Source organism: Nilaparvata lugens, chromosome 7 (genome assembly GCF_014356525.2).
Source record: "Nilaparvata lugens isolate BPH chromosome 7, ASM1435652v1, whole genome shotgun sequence".
Taxonomy (NCBI): Eukaryota; Metazoa; Arthropoda; class Insecta; order Hemiptera; family Delphacidae; genus Nilaparvata; species Nilaparvata lugens.
The window spans coordinates 32,180,867-32,192,648 of record NC_052510.1 but is presented as its reverse complement, the minus strand read 5'-3'; the positions used below and the strand labels follow the sequence as shown (position 1 = coordinate 32,192,648).

At 34.6% G+C, this 11,782-nt stretch overlaps 1 long non-coding RNA gene across 1 annotated transcript; it reads right to left on the bottom strand.

Moving 5' to 3' along the window:
- Nucleotides 1–5,292: 5,292 nt before the first annotated feature.
- Nucleotides 5,293–6,951, bottom strand: LOC120352370. Its single transcript, XR_005571808.1, has 2 exons — nucleotides 6,653–6,951; nucleotides 5,293–5,449 (listed from the first exon to the last, which is right to left on the bottom strand). It is a non-coding gene; the product is annotated as an uncharacterized LOC120352370 (long non-coding RNA).
- Between the last annotated feature and the right edge of the window lie 4,831 nt (nucleotides 6,952–11,782).

Below are 11,782 nucleotides of genomic sequence, written 5' to 3'. Positions count from 1 at the left end.
TGTGTGTGTGTGTGTGTGTGTGTGTGTGTGTGTGTGTGTGTATGAATGTGTGTGCGTCTGTGTACACTATATCTCATCTCCCAATTGACGGAATGACTTGTAATACGGAACTTAAGGTCCTTACACTATAAGGATCCGAAAATTTCAGGAGTTCCGCCCCATCTATGCAAAGTTTGATTTTAGATTCTCAATTATCAGGCTTCAGATACAATTTAAACAAAAAGTTTTGAGTGGAAAAGATTGAGCATGAGAATCTCTACAATTAATGTTCAGTAAAATTTTCACCTAAAATTGAAAATAAGCTCGAAATTCGAGAGAATGTGATTATCCAATTATTGCAAACTGTTGGCAACTGTTGATTCTATTAAATGATTCACTATGAAGAGGTAGCAAACCTCGTGTATCTCCAGCGTTATTGCCCTGTCACCAGCTCGCTCAAATCTTTGAATAGTAGACTTGAGATGCGCGGGAGCACTAGCGTCAGGTGATCAATTTTCATAATGGCAAGGAAAGTTGTGTGAGTGCGCCACACCAGATTTTTGTAATATAGTCACTCGAGAAAGTAATGTACAACGAAACATTGTCATAGTCGATTGAAAGCATAGAAGTACATTCGACCCAGCGGAGCTATAACAGAAATAACCACGTTTGAATTAGCATTTTTCTGTCCATTTTGGCGTTATTGAGAAATGATGATGCTTCAGCTGATACATCCAACTAGACTTCTACCGATCCATTGACATGGTTGAATGGTTGTGCGACTCTTGATCTGTTGCGGCATGTGGGATTGTGGGAAGGGTGTGGTTGAGGCTCTCATGTTTGGCATTAAGGCTGAAACTTCAAATGTCATGAATCCTAGTAGCTCCCTATCAAACTGTTTTGATGTAGCATGATGCTCGTTGAACTTGATCCCACTGCATTCTATGGTTTGAGGCCTTATCCTGGCCTTTGTGTAGAGGCGAATGTATGCTTTCAAGTATGCACTGAAGGCTTCCTAGAATTTCGTTGAATTCAAATACCGTTCCGCTTTCTGTGAGGCTGAACATGATCTTCAATGGAACATTTGTCAAGGATCTTAATTCCAATTTTCCCCTGTCAAAGTCTAGTTAACTGATTTGTAGTGATTGTCTGATCACTGAACAGAGTGCAAAACTATCAGTAGTTCACTGTATTATTATGCATTATGTTCTATAAGTGTATTTGAATTAAACGTGCTTAGAAAAATGAATGTTCCCGTTACAGAAGGAGAAGAAGAACTAATGCTGAACTTGAAACAGTACTTATACTAAGGGAATGTAGTATAGTATGCTTATGAATGCACAGAGACTGAGATGGTTCGGACATGTTTACAGAAGAAATGGAAACAGAATTCCAAAAATGGTGCTTAAAGAGAAGCTTCACTCGATAAGGAAAAGGAGCAGTCCGAGAATTCGATTGGGAGATGAGATCAGAGATGATTTAATAAAGGATGAGTTATAGAGGATGTTGAAGATTGATTGGAGACAGAGAGGAAGTAATGTTGTGGAGGAAGTAAAAGCCCACACTGGGCTGTACTGAGATATTCATGCTGTTTCTTATGTCATTCCATGTTCTAATAGAGCTTATTGATGGTTAATTGATACAATATTGAAGAATTCATGAATGATCAATTATTTATAAATATATGAATGTGGGGTCTTTCAGTGAACCGGTAAGATTCCAATAGGGACTTATTCTTCGAGAAAATCTTCTTTTCCAATTCAATGGTTATAAATGTAAAGAAAAAAGATTGCCATTCACTGAACAATAGATGAAAAAATTTTTTTCAATATAGCATCTGATGAATATTCTCTATCGAAATCCATACCATACAATGATTCTCAACTTTGCCATGACATTTTGCAGCATACTCTATCAAATTCATACTGATCTCGTTGTTTTTGGGCTACGATAGTTCTGGGAGGAGAAAAATTCTTGCTTCAAAGTAACCATCTAGAATAAGGTTACAGGTTGTCAATTCTTCGGTGCGGGGCGGAGACTGGTTTATCCTTTTCTCAGGAAACTACGCCATCTGGAAACAAAGGATTCATAGCGTTCATGGCAACTCTTGTAGTGTTGCAATCTGTTTACGGAGCAACAAGCCACATCTGAACTTTCCAGCCCAAAAACAACAAGTATGAATTTTATTGAATACTGGACAATTCCATGAACAACTTGTAAATTGAGAATTACATATAGATTTCAATGGAAGACATTTAGCAGATGCTGTGATAAAAAATAGCTATTCTTAACATCTTCACTTAACATCCATGACTATTGAATTAGAAGAATGAATTTTCTTGGATAGTTAAGTGATTAAAGAATATAATATTGTATTGGATAATGTTTTTTTGTCAATAAAGATTTCATTCCATTCCATTAGTCACCTATTAAAATCTTACCGTTTTACTGAAAGACCCTATAATATTATGTTTCTTCTTCCATTATATTAGATTATTTTGCCAATACAATAGTCAGATAATTATGAGATTTATTGAATTATATGAAAGATATGAGAAATTGAATGAATTTGGAGAGAGGAGTTTGTTCAGGTGAAAATTGTACAACATTGTGGTACAAAATGTGTCTATTCTAATCTCCAGGCAATTTGATTGACAGAGCGGTTGAATATCTCTCGCTAGTGACAAGACCTAATTGACACATGACAGAATGGGATGAACTGCACTCTTGTCAGTTGTGTTCTGCTCCACAAAAACCTTAAAGGGCGGGATATAAGAGCGAATTTGGCTTTTTCGTCCAACTCACAGAATAATATTAAAGTTTGAAAACAGCTACTCAACAAGTGAATATACAAGTGGTACATAAAAATTTTCAAATGTTCAAAGTCTATACTAGCCCATGACAGCTAAGTTCTTGCGTGAGCAAGAATATTCTGTCATAACCTTAAAATAACACATTTAATAGAGAAGCTATCCTGGCTGATCAAATAAACCACTATCATCCATTGATATATTATTTTTTTGTATCACTGATTGAAACATTGAATCGTATTTTATTGTTTCAAAATATTGAAACGAAGAAGTATTCTATGAATTATGTGTGACTGAAGTAATTAAAACAATGAACTGTATTTGAGCAGTTATCAGCCAATAAGTACCGTATTTGAAGTAGTATCAGAACCTTAACTGTACTATTTGACTGTTTATAACCCTACCATTCTCTATGCTTATAATAGTAGAAGGGTTCCATCTGTGTGATATATTGCAACAATATTATCCTAACCAACCCTGATAGCCCTCTCACATTTCCATATGCGAATAAATCATAACAGGTAGTAGTGTGGAATATGTATGCGCTTTGTGGAACAAACGAGTCATTTGAATAACAGTGGAGTAGTCGGGTGAAGTTGGGCTACAAAAAAATTGTTGCGAGGAAATCCTAGCTGTTCAATTTCCCTGCTACACTGACCAGTTGTACATAACTTTCAGTTGAAGTTAAATTTGAGATGAATTTCAGTTCGGCTATCAATAACATGAATACAAACCGCCATTGCATGCAGATAACTTTGGAACATGCCGCCTCGCTCTGAAAAGAGCAGCAAGCCCCCACCTTCATCAACATAATAAGCTGGCTCAGGGTCAGAGCTCAGAACTCTCCTCTCATGCTGACTGAAGCTATTCAGTTTTGATGCGCTGTCTGTGACCAGCCACTGGATTATGCAAATCTTGCGCTTTGATGGAACAAGAATTCGTGATGATATTTCTCAGATGGAATGAATGAAGCTAGCGAGTCATATACCGGTACGTTGATGTGAGCTTACAACTAAGTGCAGTGATCCGGTGACGGTGATGTACTGTTTTGTATTCTAGAGATGATACGGATACACAGTATACTTTTTTCTACAACCTGAATAACAATCAAAATTGCCGAGTAAATATTTGTTTTTATTTGGAAATGTTTTTCACAATAGAAAAACACAACTCAACTCAACATGGTTTCACCATGCAACTTCACACAGCTCGAATCACTAGAATCATTATGAATTTTCATTCGCTTGTATTTCATTTCACATATTTAATAATAAATTATTCAATTCTCATGTATGATATCGATAGAGCAATTGAATAATCTTTCACTATGTGTGTTATTTTTCAACTAGAAAGTTAGAAACACGTAATACCTTAACGTTGAAAAGACGTTTAAATTCAACGTTGAAAACACGAGAAAATGTCCGCCGTTTCCACATTATTTTGAACGTTGAATAATAGTTGAAAAAACATTGTAACAACCATTATTTTCAACTATAAATAGACGTTGAAAGCACGTCGTGACAACCATTATTTTCAACCATAAATAGACGTTGAAAGCACGTTGTGACAACCATTATTTTCAACTATAAATAGACGTTGAATTAGCCATACTTTTGAACCGGTACCTTATCAATTACATGGTAATATTTCTAAAATCATTTGAAAAGAGATGAAAATACGAAATCATATTTCCATTTATTTACATATGATTTCATGTAACAGAAATATTACCCTGCAATGCGGTACATTGGTAAGTTGACATTAAAAACACACAATAAAAACCATATTCATCTCTTTTCTGTATAGGGCTACTTTTTATAGAAATAGAAAGGAAAATAAAAATCTCAGTATCCTTTTTGAATTATTTAATCACTATTATTAATCATTATTTAAATGATTCAAAAAGGATACTGAGACTTTTATTTTTCTTTCTATTTCCATATTACTTCAATTTTGATCCACAAAAATAGTATGATGAAAGGTTGTTTAAAGAACTAAGATGGTTACAACCAAATTACCATGGTAATTTAATATACTCTGCCAAGCTCAAAAACATTTTATGTCTGTAAGAAACATAAATTAAAACTATTATTTCAAGAATTCAGCAGTTGTTTAAAAATCTTGAATTTTTAGTATGATAATTTTATCTGTGGTGAGCAAAAATAGCTCAATTCTTTCTAGCAAATAATATAGATCATCTAAATTTTTACTTGACATTTATGCCAGGTTTAAACTATGCCAATTGGCAAAACAATAATAATTGTCAATTAGTTTTTATTTAGTTATGCCTATATGATGGTTCTAGAATTAAAAGATTCAATTGATACTTTACACCAGCTATAAATTTCAGAAGACAATATTATTGTCTTGTCAATTGGCATTGTATAAACCCGCCTACATTTTAGTTTTCAGGTATGATGATAGTTTGTGATTTATGCAATAGAGAAACAAATATTTTATTACAGTGTTTCAATAGAAAGGGACTTTCAAAATAACTTTCCACTTTCATTTCATAATACTTTTTAATTACCGACGAAATTAGATTGTTTTTTTCTCCACTGAAAATACTCTGACTGTCGCATATTTTAGCCAATCCTTAATAGCATCTCCAATTTGGGTCTCAATGCCCACAGTCGACCCACAAGATTTTTTGATAGAATCTGAAACATAAGGTAATATAAATTTTAATAAGAAATTCTATAATATGAAGGCAGATGAAATTTTGCCACCACATAGGAGTTATTATTTGATACAGATGTTGCATGGTTAAAAGGGAATTGCTTTTAACAACAAGTACAGAAATTTTTCTCAAGTGCACATCTAATAATGTTATACATTTGATATTTTGTTATACACATTGATATTTTGAATCACAAGGCGAGATGATGACTGTTATTTAGATAAAAATAGTCCATTACTATACAATAGTCAGACGAGAAAGTCACGCCAGCTGTTCGTTCAAACATTCAAAAGAACTAAGAATAAAGTAAGAATATTGGGCTTCCAAATTTTGTACCATAGACGAATTTTAACTTGAAATACTCCTCTTTCATTAGGCCTATAGAAGTAAACAAATAAGGCTCTATATAAAAACGGTAGAAAATTTATTTTTTAGATTTATGAGTAAAATTTAATAGTTACTGTAGGTACATACTTAGTTTTATGAAAAAAAACAGTTGTATCCCAATATTTCAACCATTTTTTATTGGCCTACTAAATTTTGTAAACCTAGACCAAAAGTTTAAAATCACAATGAAATTAATCAAAAATATCCTTGACATATATGGGTTGTAAACATGCATAAATTAATTGAAAATTTAATTTTAAAATGAACAAGTTTAAGCTAAATTTCGTCACCATGGAATGACGATATTTGGAAAATGTTAATATTTATGAGCTGAACTCCGGACACCCGTTTTCAATTTCTTGGATCACCGAGTTAATTACTGAACTTGTTAAAAGCAATCACTTTGATGTTAAGTGATTTATATTTTATTAAGTTCAGTGTTATTATATTAAGTTCGATGGAATTTCTCAACACAAGCAGTCCTGTGACAAAAACAATACATAGATAGCATAATGAAAATATTTGTGCAGGAATCAAAGTAATAGTAATTTATTTGGAAGTTAAGTAGTAGGCTACATGTAAAATACTTAAAACCAAGCTTATTGTATTATATTAATTTTTAATAATTATATTAAATTAGAGCCCTCTAATTTAAAACATAATATAACTTACCTAACCCTAACCTCAAATGTAAACATAATTATGTTCAACACACAATATTTGTTTTGAAGTTTTGACAATAAATCACCAAACAATCTCATCTTTTAAATAAGAATAATAAATTAAATAAACTTACCAAGTCAAAGTGGAATAGGTAGACTCTTCTAAAAGAGTTCACAGCTTTCATCAACGTGATGAGAATTCAAACATGAAATGGCGTTGATCAGTCGATCGTCGTTGATAGATCCGTTTTTGTGTAAGGACTACTGTAGCGCTGTGAGTGGTGGAGTTGGAAGCCCGTTTTCAACGTGTTTTCAACGATAGATCAACCGTTGAAAACAACGTTGCATTTAAAACGTTGAAAAATTCAACCGCTAACGGTTATTCAACCTCAACAACCAAATTTCAACGTTGGAAACACGTAGGTGTGCTACCTGGGTCACTACTGAAATGGTACAGTTTATTGTTCTATTCTGACTATTGAAGTTTAAAAGAGGTTTGAGTTTTACTTCAATCTCACCGCTAAAGGGTTTTAGCAATTCATTGAGAGTGTAATTCTGTATTTTCAATAGTTTTTCAATAGTTTACGTAAATAGTTTCAAGAGATATTCAGTTATATTGCATAGCAATAGTGATGTTTTACTTGATTTGATTCGAGTGAATTCCTTGTGCAATGTGAAATAACTCTGCTAACTCTCAGTTCTTATTCGTATTTGACCATAACCTAAGATTTGGTTAATTGTATCTTCTTGGATTTTTGACTGTAGTTTGTCAATCCACGCTTATCGCTTGCTATTGATATTGATAACATAATATAGACATCAGAATTGGAACTGTTATGCCGGTGCCGATTGTCGAATAACCTAGAACTATTTCGGCGGGAATCCGTGTCAGCTGTTACATGTTTTGACAGCTCTTATAGTGCGCGTCCTTCCGTTGCTATAGCAACAAATCAAGAATTGTTATTTCCATGAATCAACCTTGAAAATTGAGCGTAGACAAGCGGGTTGCTGTTGTACTGGTTATCGCATGCTGAAAGTGAAACTGACCTACGTATTCCGTACTATAGGCTTGTTATTCTGCTCGCACCCACCGATCAAAGCCAGTTAGAGAGCGCTCAATTCAAATAATTTTTTCGTATGTTATGTTTTTGAAAGACTTACGCTAACGGAGAAGTGATTTCTGTCATCATGTTGAGTTGTTATTTTTACATTATTTTTGCACAATATGTCATTGATTGAGTTTTTTGAAACAAAAAAGAGGAATATAGGTATAAAAGTTAATGGTTTTAGTTATAGGAAAGACCGTACATTATTGAATGGAAATGTATCATGGAGTTGTCCCACGGTTGGCTGTTCTGCGATTGTAAAGACTGACAGTAAAATTGCAAAAATTATCGAATCTGCTGGAGCACACAATCATATGGGTTTTGATGCTGATATACATTCTGCAAGTTTGGAGAACATTAATAATAATTGTAATACGCCTACATCACAAGTTAGTTCGCCTGCTCCCCCGTGCACCCCAGAAAAATCGACGAGTTGTGGACATGGTGCACTATGTACGCCGAAAATACATGATATTGGTGTCAACACAACAAATTTCAGAACAATTAATGTGGACGAATCACAAAGTATTAGGGAACTGGAACTTCTGCAGCAGAGGGATGATCTTATGACTTTCTCGGGTGAGTTGAAAAATGAGGTTGAAAGGATGAATGCTGAAATTCACACATAGAGTAATGATCTCAATGAAATGATAAGGACGCTTAGAGAGGAGAATAGACATTTGTCTGAAAAAGTTATGTCAATGTCTGTTTCTATTGAAGCACTAGAGGCAGACAACTTAGCATTAAGGAATGAAAAGATTATGGTTGGAGAGGAGAGAGATAAGTGGAGAACACTTTATGATGAGTTGTATGCAAAGTCAAAACAGTGTGCTCAGGGTGCATCTATAACAACCAGATATACTTTTTGTAAGAATGCTTTGGTATATGAGGCTAATAGCAAGATCAATGTTAGAAATATTGCACAGAAAAAACAGCCAGTTAAAGAAGTGTCAACGGTTCAATCTCCTTATGAAATCAAGTTGCATCATTATGCTGACAGTCAAGGAAGAAATGTTGGAAACGAGTTTATAAAGAAATTCAAGCACGATATCACTTCTTTCGTGAAATCAGGAGCCAAGTTTACCGACGTCCTGCCAGAAAAAATTGCAGAATTTGATCGAAACGACTTTTTGGTGATGGCTCTAATGATGTTAGTAAAAATGAAGCGAAAAACATTATTGTGGCTCTACGAAGGAATCTGGCGGCTCTCTACAGAACTAATGTTATTCTATTTTCGATTCCGCGCCGTTATGACTTGGTGAAGTAGTCCTGTGTGAACGAGTTGATAACAGAAATTAATAGAGCAATGAGGAAGATTTGTCAACTTTTCTCAAATTGTAGTTTCATAGACATAACCAACATAGGTGAAAGATTCCATACATCGCATGGCATGCACCTGAATGGATATGGTAAAAAGTATGTATGTGATAAAATTATTTAGTGTGTGACAACCCATATTACAAGCTCTGAAGTATCTCCGCCAATTCCGCTTCATGGTTCTTTTTTAGTATAGATGACCGTACTGAATGGAACTACCTGGACAGAATTGATTTGAATAATGCAATTTTTGGTGAAAGTAGCACTCATAAGAAAGTATGTTTTCTGAATTTACAGGGTATGTCTGGAAAATTGAACATTCTTACGCAAATGGCAGACCAGCAAAATTCCAGCGTTATGTGTTTCAGTGAGCACTGGCAGCGGAGTGATGCGCTAAAGTATGAGATAATTGAAGGCTACGTTCTAGCATCTAGCTATTGCAGGAAAACTCATGCGAGAGGAGGCGTGGCTGTTTACCTGAAACAAGACCTAGCATATGAGGAGATTGAGTTGGATTGGTTATGTGAGGAGTGGATATTTGAAGCAGCCGCAGTTAACCTTAAAGAATTGAGAGTGATTGTAGTGAGCTTGTACAGATCACCGTCGGGGGACACGGTCATTTTTTAGAAAAGTTAGAACAGCTCGTATTCTATCTTTTTAAACTAAAAAGGAATATATTAATTTATTGGTGGCGACTTTAATGCGCATTTTGACGTGACAACTGATCAAGCCTGTGTGAAAAATTTTAAAAACCTGTTGACAGAATTCAATATGCACTACATTAACAGCTTGCCAACACGTGATAGTGCATGTTTAGATAATGTCATCACAACAATGGATCAACAGCACGATGATAAGGAAATACTTGATTTTGATTTTTCTGGAATTACTGTTACATTTTAGACGATGTTTAGAAGAAGAAAAGAGCCTGTTTATGAAAGTTCAAGAAGAAATTTGTCTATGGAGAGAATTAGAGTGTTGGAACGGCGATTGATGTTGGTGAACTGGACGCAGAAGCTGGAAGGGGAAGAAGATGCTCAATTGACATTCAATAAATTTTTTGAAGCCTTCTACAGAATATTTGATGAAATATGTCCCAAGAGGCCTTTGAGATTAAACGCTAAGAAGAGAAATGTAGCTGAGTCAGGATGGTATACACCGAAACTGGCGGAATTGAAAAACAAAATGATGACTTTCTGCTTCATTATGGTCATAAGACATAGCGATGATGCGCAACTGGCGTATAAAAGGAGTAAACAAATCTATAAACGGGAAATAAATAGAGCGAAGCTCTGTTTTAATGCCAACTGTATCGAAGAGTCGGATAACAAATCAAAAGCTGCGTGGACTCTGGTGAACAAAGTGAGGAGTGGAGGATCAAAACGCACACATATTGAGATTTCACCAGATTTTTTCAGCACGTATTACACATCATCCGTCCAGGAAGCAAAAGATGGCATCGAGCAGCCGCAGGTTACTGCAAGAGATTATTTCATGGAGCATCTACCGTCCACACATGAAGAATTCAAATGGACACAAGTGTCATGTGCTGATGTTTATAAGATTGTCATGGATATGAAAACCTCAAGAAGCAGGGACATTTTCGATTTATCCAACCACGTTTTGAAATGTGTATTCCAGTCTATTATTGTTCCATTGACTCACTGTATAAGTTTGTGTCTACAACAAGGAGTTTTCCCAACAAAACTCGAAATTTCGAGACTTGTACCTTTGTTTAAAAAAATGGAGACAGACTTACACCAAAAATTATAGACCCATCTCCACAGTTCCTATTTTCGGAAAAAATTTAGAGCATGTTGTAAAGCTTCAGATGTGTACCTACTTCGATAGTTATAATCTTATAAGTGACTCCCAATTTGGTTTTAGGGTGGGTAAAAGCACAACAGCGGCAGTTCTTACAATTATCGATCAAATAATAGAAGCTTTCGAGAATAAATGCCTTGCTCAGATGACTGCCTGTGACTTGAGCAAGGCTTTCGATTGTGTCGATCACTCAATACTCCTTCACAAGTTGAGTCACTTTGGAGTACGTGGTTTGTGTCTTGATTTTTTTAGGTCATATCTGGAGATAAGATCTCAAATAGTTGATGTCAATGGGAAACTATCTGCCATTTATTATCTTAAATTTGGAGTACCACAAGGTTCTGTTCTGGGACCATTGTTGTTCCTTGTAATGATAAATGATCTACCCAAGTGTTTAACATTTTCTAAAACCATAATGTATGCTGATGATACTTCTTTCCTTACTGTTGACAGAGATTTTCAAAATCTAAACAGAGTTGCTAATCAAACAGTAGACAAGGCTAATTCATGGTTCAAAGCAAATGGTTTCCTCCTCAATGAATCCAAGATGCAAAATGCAATATTCACATTGAATAGTAGACATGAATTGTCAAACAATTTTGTAAAAAAAATCAAATTATTAGGAGTACAAATAGATTACCATCTGACTTGGAGTGATCATATTGATTTACTGTGCAGCAAGTTATCAAAGTCTATAATATATATATTTGTTGAAGACTCCAAAATATCATGTTCCATTCAACTATGTTTTAAATGTGTATTATGCATTGTTTCATTCCCACTTGAGTTACAGTGTTATTCTGTGGGGAAATTGTCTAATGCAATTTTGTAATTGTTCTTTGACAAAGAAAAAAAATTAATTAATAAAAAATAATTATAGTTCCCTGGAAAGCTCCAGTACTATACAACGCAACATTTCCGAATAACAGTTGATCAACGTTGGTCACAGTTGATAAATAAATGAGAATTAATTAATATTTTAATGATATACCTGACGGATTGTCAACGTTTATGGGT